A 15,058-nucleotide genomic window follows, 5' to 3' on the forward strand; every position below is an offset into this window, starting at 1 on the left:
CTCCTCTGGTGCCTGATGTTCCTGCAATTAATTTAGCCTGTGTTTCTAACAGTGTGAGCAGGAGGAGGGGAAGCAAATTGATTTCTGGTTTGCCTTGTATCCAAGCAGTCTGACTTGTAAAAGGAAGAGCTTACATTTTAGGCCCAGCACAAATCTGGGTAACCCATGAGAAGTACTCCAAAGGAGTGTATTTTAGGGAGGAAAAAAGATGTAGAATCATAGAATCATAGAATCAACCAGGTTGGAAGAGACCTCTGAGATCATCCAGTCCAACCTAGCACCCAGCCCTATCCAATCAATCAGACCATGGCACTAAGTGCCTCACCCAGGCTTTGCTTGAACACCTCCAGGGACAGCAACTCCACCACCTCCCTGGGCAGCCCATTCCAATGCCAATCACTCTCTCTGTCAGGAACTTCCTCCTAACATCCAGCCTATACTGCCCCTGGCACAACTTGAGACTGTGTCCCCTTGTTCTGTTGCTGGTTGCCTGGGAGAAGAGACCAACCCCACCTGGCTACAGCCTCCCTTCAGGTAGTTGTAGACAGCAATGAGGTTACCCCTGAGCCTCCTCTTCTGCAGGCTGCACGCCCCCAGCTCCCTCAGCCTCTCCTCATAGGGTTTGTGTTCCAGGCCCTTCACCAGCCTTGTTGCCCTTCTCTGGACACATTCCAGCACCTCAACATCTCTCTTGAATTGAGGAGCCCAGAACTGGACACAGTACTCAAGGTGTGGCCTGACCAGTGCTGAGTACAGGGGAAGAATAACCTCCCTTGTCCTTCTGGCCACACTGTTCCTGATGCTGGCCAGGATGCCATTGGCTCTCCTGGCCATCTGGGCACACTGCTGGCTCATCTGCAGCCTACTATCCACCAGTACCCCCAGATTCCTTTCTTCCTGGCTGCTCTCCAGAAGCAGAGGCATACAGTGGGTCCCATGCACTGCAACTTGCAGAAGACAGGTGAGGACTGGGACCATGCACAGGGATGCTGGATGCTGCAGCTGGCAGCAGGTTGCTGCCTGGAAGCCACCCCACAGGGCAGTGAGTGGCTGCTCTGGACAGACAACCCAGGATAGGAAGTCACCAATAAATTACTCCTGATCTCACCATGACTCACTAGAGGAACTTCTCTACCTTAGCTCATCTTTTGGAGACATCTTTACTGACAACAGATTTGTGGTGGTTCTTTTTTTCACCCCACTCTTAGAAAGCAACCCAAGCACAGCACTGCATAACCGCCACACCTTTAGCACCTACAGGAGAAGTGCTTGCGCTGCAAAGTTCGGGTCAAGAGCGCCCTAAGCTCTGAGTTATCGTTTCTAACCCCACACTGCTGAAGCTCACGTTGCTGTGGCAGGCCTGCTGGTGAGAAGGCCGAGGTGGAAGTCGAGCCTGATGTCCTGGAAAGGCTGCAGAGTCAGACCGAGAGAGCGCGGGCGTTGATGAGACTTTCAGCTCTCCCTGCTGCACGCAGCCTTTGCAAGAAGTCAGAGCCAGGGCTTGCTTGCCTCTATTTCTCTTCCTGCTGTCCCTTTGAACACCACCCTGTGCACAGACATATCCATGGACTAAATATCTCAGAGCTGATCCTTGCCAGGAGATGCACGTTACTCTGTCTCCCCCAAGCCTTTGTGTGCCTTATGCCACCGCTGAAGCCGAAGCAGCAGTGTGGGGAAAAGTGCTGATGAAAATCATTCCAGGAAAAAAAGGAAGCCAGAGCAGCTCTGCCAGCTCTTGTATCTCCTCCTAAAGTTGTCATACAATCATAGAGTCATGGAATCAGTCAGGGATGGAAGGGACCACAAGGATCATCTAGTTCCAATCCCTTCTGCCATGGGCAGGGACACCCTACCCTAGATCAGGCTGGCCAGAGCCTCATCCAGCCTGGCCTTGAACACCTCCAGGGATGGGGTCTCAACCACCTCCTGTGTCATGAGCACACAGAGCTTTGAGGAAGCATATGCAGCCATGTTCATCACTCACAGCCGCTTTGAGTGGGAGTAAGAGAATCTGTTGCCCTCAGAGCAAGCAATTTTCCAGGGGCTGCTGCATTGGAGAGTTGGTGCTCCAGCCTTGCACACTGTGGTGCTCTCTGCGAGGGTTCCTGAAGCTGCCAGAGGTTGCTGGTGCTCACCTCTCCTAGCCACCTCCCAGCTTGCTAGGGCAGGTGGGCGCTCTGGTAGTGCCTGCAAGTGCAGAGGATGTGAATGGAGGCAGAGCTGGGGAGATGGGATGGCACAAAGCTGGGGAGATGGGATGGCACAAAGCTGGGGAGATGGGATGGCACAAAGCTGGGGAGATGGGATGGCACGAAGCTGGGGAGATGGGATGGCACAAAGCTGGGGAGATGGGATGGCACGAAGCTGGGGAGATGGGATGGCACGAAGCTGGGGAGATGGGATGGCACAAAGCTGGGGAGATGGGATGGCACGAAGCTGGGGAGATGGGATGGCACAAAGCTGGAGAGATGGGATGGCACGAAGCTGGGGAGATGGGATGGCACGAAGCTGGGGAGATGGGATGGCACAAAGCTGGGGAGATAGGATGGCACAAAGCTGGGGAGATGGGATGGCACAAAGCTGGGGAGATGGGATGGTACGAAGCAGGGCAGGTGGACTGAATGTGCAGCATGTGGAGACAAAATTGAAATCCCACAAAGGGATGGGTTCCTCACTTGCAAAGCTGTTTGGAAAGGTTTCTCTAGTGGACTGAGGAGGAGGAAGTTTTGGGTGCTTGAGATGCAGCACGTGTTGCTTTCAGGTATGTTGATGGGGGATTTAGGTCAGCTTGATCTACTTAGGATGCGAAAGATAGTCTAAGAGATAGACTGAAACTCTGGAACTAAAACAAAGGGCTTCATGCTGTTACAACCAGATAAACACTCTGTTCCTTTCTCAAAGGTAAGCAGATTTTACTGCAGGTCTTTCTACTTTTTATCCTCATGTTTTGTTACTTCTGATGAACTGTTTCCTCAAAGGAAAGCAACACCTCCATGTCCACATTGCTGGGGGCAGGGGAAGCTGCTCCAGGTCTGGCTGGGGAATGAAATCTCCTTGAAAGGAATTTTCCATAAGCAGTGAAAAGACTTCTCCAAATGGGGAAGTCTTTTATGGGAAGCCTTTTAATTAAAAAAGAAAATAGTGATAGATAAATATATAAGCCCAGTCTGGTTATGTTAATCCCTCTTACTTTACTCCACCTGCAGTTCTTCTGCAATGGCTGGGAATGGAAACACAAATTCAATGCCAGGCCTGGTTCCAGAGCTGTAGTCAATCCAAAGCATAAAACCTCTTTGGTTAATAGCTTTAGTTCTGTCCTTTTTCAGTTTCCAGCCTCTAAGCATTCACTCATCAATGAAGTGGCAGCATTCAGCCTCTGGCTCTTGTCTGGAGGCATCTCCTCAGGATGCCAGAGGTTTGCACAGTCAGATTTCAGACAAACTCAGGCTTTCACAAGCTGTTGGAGCTCTCTGAGCCTATTTTGTCTTAGAAAAGAAATATTTTCACTCCATAAAAAGGAGTTTACTCCAGGTCTTTTTCTATTTGGTAGGCAATATTTTAGTTCTGACTCTCCCCTTGCCAACACCATGGACTGATATTTTGTTGTCTTTCCTGCTAATGAGGTAAGCAGCTTTGCATCCTAGCTCATGATAATAGCTCAGTTATATTCCTCCCTGGCCTTGGCCAAGACAAGCTATTAAAATGAGTTTTGTTGTGTCATGTTTCATCTTCTGTATCACCTTCAGGAGGCGTGGAGTTGGTGGAAAGACCCCAAACAGGCTGAGAGGCAAAGGTAGGGAAAACATCTGAAATGAACCTGCAGCACCAGGATCCACTGGGACAAAAGCAATGATGTTCTTTGTCTCCTAATGTTGTGCAGAGAGGTGAGAAAAGGCTCATTTGTGCGTGTGTGTGTTTGAAGTACAGCCCCTGGCTCTTTCTATCTGCCGCTTGTAACCCGTGGTGGAGTTTTGCTGCAGGGAGGTGGAAAAGGCAGCGCTGGGCTCTGCTGAGTGCTTCCCTGGTACTGGAGCAGTTTTACTCAGCAGCATCCGTTCTGATAGGGGAAAAAAAAGAATTATTTCACATGACTTGAACTCTGCAGCCTGATACAATCATTAGAAAGCTTTGACTGTGTTATAAATAACTTTGGATGCTAGCACAGCTTTGTGCATGCTCCTCTCTGAAGTCCCTACCTTGGCAGCCACTGCAGCAGCCTGCCCTAACGTGGAGGGGAGGCTTCCATGGTGGAAGTTGCTGGTGGGTGTGCTAGGTTGAAGCTAGCTAGAATGTTTTGGTGAGAAGGACTAGATTACAGGCTGTGAAAGGGAAACAAAGGGTGATGTCTACTTCACTCATGGGCTTGCTGAGATGTATAAGAACAAGGATCCAAACGTAGATAAGAGAGTCGCACTCCTGCGTGGGAGCTCTGGGCTGCATTTCTCTCTCCAGCCTCTCTGCTGTCTCTCTGATTAATCCACTTTGCTTCCTAACCCCCTGGCTGAACCTCCATTCTTCCTCAGGACTGGGGTAAGGTTGAGAGGGGTGGAAAGGAGGTGGAAGGGTGGATGGGAGCCCCTCCTGGGGACTCAGGTTTCTGGGAGGGCTGTTGTGTGTCTGTATTACCTTTTACCTTGTATATGCCTGTCTATAACTGCATATACTGTAAATATCTGCTTGTATACTGTGCTAAGCTGCACATATAAGCTTCATTCACATTTCCAGAGCAGGCTGAATCTAGTCTGAGTGATTTCCAAAGTGTGGGGGGACGAGGAACACCCAAACCATCACAGTGTGGATGCTGGGCTGAAGACATCTCAGCGTTCATCCTGTGATAACTGCCACCTTCTGCTTTGCTAGAGGTGAGGGAGGCTGGAGGTCTTTCCCCATAGCCACCACCCCATGTGCTCTTTGACACGGGCTCATTTTATTAGCTGTGTAGGGTTGCATCTGCACCTGGGTCCCATAGGACCTTGTTAGGGACCCAGCATCACTTATTGCATGGCCAGAACTCCTATTGAAAGAGACCAGCAAATTTCAGGGGCAGCCAGGAACCACAAAAAAAAGCCTTCTCCTCAGCAAAACGAGCTTCTGAGCAGCTGCCAATTAGCTGCTGCAACAGCTCATGATGTCAGGTAGTGTTTGAAAGCCAGAGATTTATATTTCAGGGTCATGTAAAGTCTGTGGCAAATCAAATCTGCAATGAAAGGAAAAAAAAAAAAAAAGAGCCTGCAATAAGAAGGTTCAACACAGGAAGTCTGATAAACTGTTCATTTCACTCAGGATAATTACAGTATTTACATCTAGGTAGCACTGACAGTTCAGGACTTTGATATACGCTAATGCGATTTGTGGGCAGCAGCAAAGGAGCTGGGTTGAGGTCATCGTCTTCTCCCCAGGAACATCCACCCTCTGTGCAAAGCAGCAACGAGCTTGTGCTGCCCCATCAGATACAGCTGACCATGGGTGCCTCCTGGCTGAAGCATGTCATCTTTGTGGGGGGGCTGCTCACAGATGACCCTACACAGTGTTGATTAAATGCTAATGAAGATGTTGCATTCAGAGCCAACTCAAATTGCTTGACAGAGAGCCCGAAGGAGTAAGCCAAAAATAATGTACTGACCGCAGGAGAGACACGGGGGGGAGAGGAGAAAGGAAATGAGACTGCTTCAGCTTCCAGAAGCTGCTTTTGGTGCTTCAACGGTGGCCACAGCTCCAAATATAAAAGAGGTTACCATCGTCACCTACAGCTCCACTCTGCCAACACATCTGGGCTGAAGAGACAGCTGCAAACTGAGCAGTGCCAGGGGTTTAATGATTTTCAGCAGGATGCTGAGGCTGTTGTGGGTTTGAGGATCTGCTTTGTCCCTTCCTCCTGGATGCCACCCTCCCCTCAAGAGGTTTCCAGCTATAAGCAGAACAAGGCATGTTGGCGAGGTGGTGGAGACAGTCACTACCCACGGTAGAAATATTGTGTGAGCACAATGGCTTCAGGAAGAGCAAAGGCAGTTTTTGAGGGAGATGTCATCTGTGATATGGGATCAAAATAAGGATGGGCTCCATTCTTTCATCAGCAAGAAGGAGCACTTCTGGGTGCCAGTCTCAGGTGTTAAAGGTGTGTAGCATCTGGACCAAAAAGAGGAGAGTTTTGTTTGGGTTTATCACAGAACCTCAGAGGTTGGAAGGGACCTTCAGAGAGCATCAAGTCCAACCCCCCTGCCAAGGCAGGATCACCCAGGGTAGTTTGCACATGAATGCATGCAGGGGGGTTTGAAAGTCTCCAGAGAAGGAGACTCCACAACCTCTCTGGGCAGTCTGTTCCAGGGCTCTGTCACTCTCACTGTAAAGAAATTGCTTCTCATGTTGAGGTGAAACCTTCTGGGTTCAAGTTTGTACCTATTGCTTCTTGTCTTATTGCTGCAGACCACTGAAAAGAGATTGGCCTCATCCACTTGACACTCACCCCTCAGATATTTATAGACATTGATGAGATCTCCTCTTGGTCTTCTCTTCTTGTCAACAGCTGGTGACTGAAAAGAGGCTGATGCTTGTGGGTGACACCAGAGTGGACAAGGTCAAGGTCTGGGAAACAGATAAAAAACTACCTGAAGCAGATCTAGCACAGGCATTTCTGAATGTTACCCTCCTGTGACTCTTACCCAGTAGGACCTATTGGGATTTCCTTTACCTCAACCCTTTCAAGGAGATCCCACATGGATAAAATGCAATCTGTCCTAGAATGACTGAGAAAGGATGTGGTATATTCTGCCTCCTACCTGGGAGCTCTTTGCCATCTCACTGCCCTGCAGGAAAGGTGCACACTGGTCCAAAACATAGAATCATAGAACCACAGAATCAGCCGGGTTGGAAGAGACCTCCAAGATCATCCAGGCCAACCTAGCACACAGCCCTGTCCAGTCAACTAGACCATGGCACTAAGTGCCTCATCCAGGCTTTTCTTGAACACCTCCAGGGACAGTGACTCCACCACCTCCCTGGGCAGCCCATTCCAATGCCAATCACTCTCTCTGCCAACAACTTCCTCCTAACATCCAGCCTAGACCTACCCTGGCACAACTTGAGGCTGTGTCCCCTTGTTCTGTTGCTGGTTGTCTGGGAGAGGAGACCAACCCCCACCTGGCTACAGCCTCCCTTCAGGTAGTTGTAGACAGCAATGAGGTCCCCCCTGAGCCTCCTCTTCTCCAGGCTGCACACCCCCAGCTCCCTCAGCCTCTCCTCTGACTAGGTAGACAAGTCTGTGTTGTTCCTCACACCAGTCCCTTTAGAGGGTGGTTTACCTTGCTGGAAGGTTTCTGGACAAACCAGAGGCTCAGGGACAATGCTCACAGAACCACTCTTTTTTTTTCATGGGTTTTCACCTCTGAATGCTTCAGAGATCAGTGGCTTATGAGTGTTTTAAATGGAGGACAGATGGCCACTTGCTCTGACTGGAATGGTGGGATGCCAGAGCCTTGGCACCTGCAGCCAGCTCTCACCCCAAGAAGTGAACATCAGTGGAAGGGTTTGGTCATGAGCACACCACCTTACAGACAGAAACCATGAAAAACCAAGCTCCCATTTTACAGGAAAGGCTGCACCTCTGGGGTGGATTTTGGCAGTCACATACCCTTCAGAAACTCCACAACACTGGCATTTGGGGGAGGGAGAACACAAACCAGCCAGCCCATGGTTTTCATTACAGAATGGTAACATTGCATGTCTAAAATGTCACAATGAATCATGTCGATGCATCTCATACAACTGGCATGAAGAGGCTGCTCCAACACCATGCCACCTCCTGTGGTGTCTGGATGGGATACCAATGCACCCTTTGACTTGCTTTGTAGCTGATGTCTTCCAGGATACGGATGAGGAAGGAGGAGGGCAAGGATACTAAGCAGCTGCCTCTCCAGAGTAGAAAACCTCCTGTAATCCCCTTCCTTCCCAGCACATAAGCATCCACCTGAGACTCAGCACAGAGAGACAACGAAGAGATAGGAGCGACCAAGAAAGGACAGCACAATCAGAAGGAGAGGACATGTTCCCTCCAGTGAGTCACAGAGTCACACAAATGTTCTGGTTGAAAAAAGACCCTCAAGATCACCAAGTCCAAGTGATAACTCTATTCTGCAAGGTTCACCCTAAACCATAGCATAGAGTGGTTTAGGTTGGAAGGGACCTCAAGGATCATCCAGCTCCAACCCCCTGCCATAGGCAGGGACACCTCCCACTAGAACAGGTCACTCAAGGTCTCATCCAACCTGGCCTTGAACACCTCCAGGGAGGGAGCAGCCACAACCTCCCTGGGCAACCTGTGCCAGTGTCTCACCACCCTCACTGCAAAGAACCCTTTCCTAACATCTAGTTTGAATCTCCCCTCTGCCAGTTTAAACCCATTAACCCTCATCCTGACATTACAAGACCTTGTCAATAGTCCCTCCCCAATAGTCCCTCTGTAGGTCCCCTTCAGATACTGGAAGACTACTACAAGGTCTCCTGGAAGCCTTCTCTTTTGCAGGCTGCAGAGCCCCAACTCCTGTAGCCTGTCCTCACAGCAGAGCTGCTGCAGCCCTCTGATCACCCTCGTGGGCTCCTCTGGACTTGCTCCAACAGTTCCATGTCCTTCTTGTGCTGGGGGCTCCAGAACTGCATGCAGTACTCCAGGAGGAGCCTGACAAGAGCAGAATAAAAGGGGAGATTCACCTCCCTTGCCCTGCTGGCCACGCTGCTCTTGCTGCAGCCCAGGACAAGCACTTCCTAGGCACCAAGCCCTAGGATCATCTGTCTGTGACAGCAGATCAACTGAAAATACCTGCCTGATGCCCCATGGAGAGAAAATCCTGATGTGCCAGTGTCACAATGCTTTGCAGTCCCATCTGCAGTTTTCATACCTACCACACTGGTAGCTCTGGTATCTTTCCAGAGGCAACAGCTGCACCCTTCCTCCTGGCTTAGGCGCTGGAGCAGGGAGGCCAGAACTCACCTTTGATGCAAGGACCAAGAAAGCAGGTGACTGAGCCATGCTCACAGTCATATGGAAAGCAAGGGAAGCAAACAGCCAAAGCCCAGGCTGCTGCAGTGCAGTGGGAGTGGGTAAACGCAGCAAGGCAGCAGGCAGTGGTGTGTCCCCAGCCCCAGATCTGGCCTTCACAGGGTCAGATGGTGCTCATTTTGAACACATTTTCCACTTGCAGCCTCAAATGCCTTTTTGCTTCTTGTTTCTTTCCCCCCCCTCTTTTTTTTCTTCTCTTTCTTCTGCAGCTGGGACCGTTGCTGCTGGTGGCATGGTGTGAGGGCCTGGTGAGCCACTGAGCTGAGCTTTGGGCAGCATCCCCTCCTGTGTCCAATAGCAGCTGAAAAGGGTGAGACAACAGGCCAGCCTTCTGCCACTGCAAAGGAGTCAAGTGTCAGAGAAACAAAACAGACCTTCCAGCAACTTGCAGCTTTCCTTCTGGAACTGGATGCAACTCCCTCCCAGGTGAGACAGAAATCATCCCACCGACCCCTTCCCTCAGGCTGAGGAGGAAGGAGCATCACCACTGATGCCTCTGGATCTCCATGGGAACCAGATCAGAGAGGGGGAAAGGGAAAGAGAAAAAGCAGAGAGCAGACGGGAATGAGGAGGGGATGGTGTTGGGCTGAGATGCCCTCCGTGCAGCTGAGATGACCTCTGTGGAGCCCAGATGCCCTCTGTGCAGCCCAGATGCCCTCCGTGGAGCCGAGATGCCCTCTGTGGAGCCGAGATGCCCTCTGTGGAGCCGAGATGCCCTCTGTGCTGCTGAGATGCCCTCTGTGCAGCCGAGATGCCCTCCGTGGAGCCGAGATGCCCTCTGTGGAGCCGAGATGCCCTCTGTGGAGCCGAGATGCCCTCTGTGCTGCTGAGATGCCCTCTGTGCAGCCGAGATGCCCTCTGTGCAGCTGAGATGCCCTGTGGTGAGCAGGAACAGGCTTGCTGCACACCTGCTGCCTTGGAGAAGACAATGAGGCTGTGTAGGGAGCGTGTGGCAGGGGCATGGCAGGTTTCCTCACTGCAGATTAAAGCTGGCAACAATATTGGCAGAGCGAGCCTGTGAGAAAAAAGCAGCAGCAGGCAAGAAGGCCTTGCTCTTCCCACAAAACAAAAAAAGAGACAAGGGACACTTCTCCACTCCCATCCTCTTCCTCCCCTCCAGCTCCCTGGGGAGCCTGCAGTAGGAAAATACCCTCAGCAGTGTCACCTCCTTCTCTCCAGCCATAGCCTGGGGGTCTCCAGACAGCAGCAGCTTTCACTCAGGCTGGGGTAAGCAACCTCGGGTACCAGTGGCCATTGAGCCCACCCAGAGTTCACTGCTGAGAAGCTCATCCCTTCACTCTGCGGCAAACCAGCTGCAGCAGGGCAGAAGCAGGGGAATTCATGGTGAGCCAGGCAGAAGACCAGCAGTGAGCTGGCCAAGTGTTGCTCACAGGCATTAGCCCTGCAGCTTGCAAGCAACAGGTTTCTGCTGCTCAGGAGCAGTGTGAGAGCATTCCCGTGCTGCTGCGGGGGAAGAGGTTGTGCTCTCCACCATGCTGGGACATCTGCTTGCCTGCCTGCTGATAAGAGCAGTGTCTTGGGCAAGCACAGGCAGTGAATTAGCTTTGCTCTGCCTCTGTCCATTTCTTCTTTGAATTGCCTACCCAACAATTCCTCTTGGATGCTCGTTTTTAGCTGAAGGAATGAAACCCACGGTCAGGGAAGTGGTGTTGCTGCTGTCTTCTGCCCTGCTGCCTTTGGAGGAGGGAGTCTTCCAGCAAGAGTGCAGGCCTCCCTGCATGGGTGCTCCTCTCCTGGAAGCTCACCTCTCTGCCTGCCCTGGCATTGCTCCAGCTCACACAGCTTGACTCATCTTCGCATGGACTTCACCCAGCATTTTGTGGCCTCAGACTGCCTCGGATGGCATTAGCTCCTTTGTGGGGAACTAGCAGGAGACAGCTGAAGGATGTTGGTGCCTTTACTTGACTGATCACACAGATCACAGAATCACTTTGGTTGGAACAGACCTTTAAGATAGTCGAGTACAGACATTATCTAACTCTACTGTGAAGTCTGCTGCTAAACCTTGTCCCTTAGCACCACATCTATGTGTCTTTTAAACACCTCTGGGGGTGGCAATTCAACCACCTCTCTGGGGAGCCTATTCCAGTATTTGACAAAACTTTGAGTGAAGAAGTTGTTTCTAATATCCAATGCAGAGGGCTACTCCTGCTCCTCTTGAAGGTGGGATGTATGGGAGGGATTTCAGCACCATGCCTGACTATGCTGCAATGAGAGCAGCTCCTGGGACTCCCCTGTAAGGGGTATAAGCACAGGGCCACCCAATGCAGTTGCAAAGCTTCCTTATTCCAATCCAAACATCTCCATTTCCAAAGATATTCCCTCACTATCTGTGGCAGGAGGGCACAATCACAAAGTTTACTCCACGGTGTGCTGCTCCTTGCCTGACAAACTGGTTGATGCTGCAGTCATTTCTCTCAGGCAACAGACACCTTTCAAGCAGCAGACTCCTGATGACCTGACATTTCTCTGAAGGTATGGCACATAGTGGGAAACTCCTGCCCATCCCCTCCTTCTTCCACACAGACCAGCATGCTGTCTCGGTGCCACATTGCCCAGATCCTGGTGTTTTAGTGCAAGGAGGAAAGATCTGGTGCTCAAGAGCAGTGAAGGATTTGGTGTGCAAGGTACAGCAAATGCTGCACCCCACCTGGAGCTCGTTGTCTCCTTTCCAATAGGAAGAGAATGAAGCTGTGGTCTGGTCAGACCACTCTCCACTGGGGCCTGCTCAGCAATGCAGCTCACTCTGCTGATAGGCTGGTGGAAAGCCTCAGAAATGTTAAACTTGCCTTCTGCTCCACAGCAGGTCTAACAGTGCTTTGTTTTTCTCCAAGCTGGGCAGCTGCTAGCCACACTGCTCTCTGCAGCTCTCATGGCCATTTTCATAGCATCACAGCAATTGCCTGGCTGGGAAAGCCCTTAGGATCAAGTCCAGCCACAGCCTGACATCTCCCTGTGCACAACTGTTAGACGATGTCTCTAAGCACCTCCTGCAAATGCCTTTTAGACATCTTCAGTGAGTCCACCACTTCCCTAGGGAGCCTGTTCCAGTGCTCAATCACCTTTCTGAAGAATAAATGTTTCCTAATGTCCAATCTAAACCTCCCCTGGTGCATCTTAAGCCCATTTCATCCTATCACTTCTTACATGGGAGAAGAGGCCTTCCTACACCTGCTTTCGGGTAGTTGTAGAGAGTGATGTGGTCTCCCCTCAGCCTCCTCTTCTCCAGGCTGAACAATTCAATTTCATCTGTGGGTCCACAGTTCAGATGCATCCTCCATTTTAAGAATGAACAAATGGCACCAGCATGGCCATCACTTCTCCCCTGCACACCTATCTTCCCCTGGGATGCTTAGAAATGCATCCAAGCCTTCCTTCCACTCCACAAAGCTCTCTGTATTTTGCAAGAAGGGGAAGCTGTGCTTGAAAATGTTTGTTCCTCCAGGAAAAGAGGTGGTGGGGACAAATGGGCTTTTTCCCTACACCACTATGTCCAGTGGAGATGGAGGCCAGACCATGACAGTCAGGACAAAGTGATGCCAGCCTGAGTGTGCAACCATGCCCCGGGCAAATGGGGCACTTTGTGCCTCTGGACAGAACATTGCCTCTCACCTTTGCTCAACACTGCCTGCGCTGCGGAGCTTCTCTCTTAGGTGGCTTGCTGAAGCTTTTCCTCCTCCCTCCCAAACACAACCCTTAATGTGCTACCCAACAGACCTGTGCTGGAGCTGCCATGGCTCATCAGGAAGCTCAGGCCTTTTGCAATAGGAGAGGCAGGAGTAGGACTTGTCAGTGGGTTGCAGCTGAAAAGAGATTTTTCGTCCTGGGTCTGTAAGCAATTGCTGCTTTACAGTCCGTATTTTTCCACTGGGGAAAACCAGGTTTGGGACAGATGCTACAACAGCAATCTGAAATCAGATTTAACAGTTAGGGCTTTATGCACTGCAGCAGAACAGAGGTTCAAAGGGGAGGGAGGGAGAGTGCCTGCAGCTTGCCAGCTGGAGGGATCCATTTTAAAAAAGCAGTAAGAAAAAGATCCAACCCCTCAAGAAAAATGCTTTCTTGCAGGCACAGCCTCAAGTAAATGCACATGAAGCCACAAAGGAGAGGGAAATGCCTGCACTGATGTGTCTGTCTCCAGCCAAAAAAATATGCTCAGGGCAATATGCACAAACTGAAGGGAGAGAAACCAGGATGATGTCACTGGACCCAAAACAAAGTCCTCAAGGAAATAAATTCCCCAATCAGTCAGCATCTGGGTTCCAGGTCCTGAACAAACAAACACTGCATACAAAATAGACAATCGTAAACAAGGACAGCTGACATTCTACTCAGCTGGACAGGACATGAATTGGGAGTTCAGATTTCAGAGAATGGCATTTAACCTGGATATCCTGATGCCCAGATGAATGCTTTCTCCACTGCTGAGGTCACCTTCTCGCTCCTCTTCTGTTCCAGTCCTGCCACCATCACCAAAACTGTCTTGCAAATTCAGGATGAGCTTTCTACCAACAACACCCAGTAAATGAAATCATCTACCTTTAAACTTGGGACTCAAAGAGTAGCTGTCAATGGGTCCAAGTCTAAGTCGAGGCCAGTGACAAGCAGAATCCCTCAGGGATCAATCCTGGGACCAGTCTTGTTTGACATCTTTGTGGGTGCCATGGACAGAGGCATTGAGCGCAGCCTCAGCAGGTTTGCTGATGACACCAAGCTGTGTGGTGCAGCAGACAGGCTGGAGGGCAGGGATGCCATCCAGAGGGACCTGGACAGACTGGAGAGGTGGGCACAAGCCAACCTCATGAGGTTCAACAAGACCAAGTGCAGTGTCCTGCATCTGGGTCAGGGCAATCCCAAACACAAATCCAGGCTGGGCAGTGACTGGCCAAAAAGCAGCCCTGAGGAGAGGGACTTGGGGGTGCTGGTGGACAAGAAGCTCAACAGGAGCCAGCAGTGTGCACCAGCAGCCCAGAGGGCCAACCAGATCCTGGGCTGCATCAGGAGAAGTGTAGCAAGCAGGTCGAGGGAGGTGATTCTCTCCCTCTACTCTGCTCTGGTGAGACCCCACCTGGAGTACTGCATCCAGTTCTGGAGCCCCCATTACAAGAGAGATGTGGATGTGCTGGAGCGTGTACAGAGAAGGGCCACCAGGATGACCAGAGGGCTGGAGCAGCTCTGCTGTAAGGACAGACTGAAAGAGTTGAGGCTGTTCAGTCAGCAGAAGAGGAGGCTCCCAGGTGACCTTCTTGTGGCCTTCCAGTATCTGAAGGCCTATAAAAGAGCTGGGGAGGGACTTTTTAGGCAATGGAGCAAAGCTGAAGGTGGGGAAATTCAGACTGGATGTGAGGAGGGAGTTCTTCACCATGAGAGTGGTGAGAGCCTGGAATGGTTTGCCCAAGGAGGTGGTTGAGGCTCCATCCCTGGAGGTGTTTAAGGCCAGGCTGGATGAAGCTCTGGCCAGCCTGATCTAGGCTAGGCTGTCCCTGCCCATGACAAGGGGGTTGAAACTAGATGATCCTTGTGGTCTCTTCTGACACTGACTGATTCTATGATCCTGATTCAGGTTGTTGTTCTTTTCTTCTTTAGGGTGGAAAACAGCAAACCATATCACTTCAGAGCAGAAGCACCAGCTGATAACAAAATCCTGACATTTGCTTGCTGCAGATTAAAGAAAGCTCCAGGAATTACTGAAAAACCTCGAAGTTTTGGTTCTGTCCACAGCCAGACACTATCACTAGAGTACTCTAATGTTTAACATCAGAACAGTCAATGAAAGAACTTCACTGTATGGATCACTGCTGACACAGGAATGCAACCTCTTGTAGCAGGGAGAATTTCTTGGGCCTCCTTTGACTTTCCAGCATCTGCTGAGGCTGTTGACACAGGAGTCACAATTTGATGCAGTGAGGATACCAGGCCATCTGGGAGAGGAGACATCAAAGGAACATCACATAGCCTTCAGAGTAACCATTTTAGGCCAGCAAC

This window comes from Pogoniulus pusillus, chromosome 15 (genome assembly GCF_015220805.1).
Source record: "Pogoniulus pusillus isolate bPogPus1 chromosome 15, bPogPus1.pri, whole genome shotgun sequence".
Taxonomy (NCBI): domain Eukaryota; kingdom Metazoa; phylum Chordata; class Aves; order Piciformes; family Lybiidae; genus Pogoniulus; species Pogoniulus pusillus.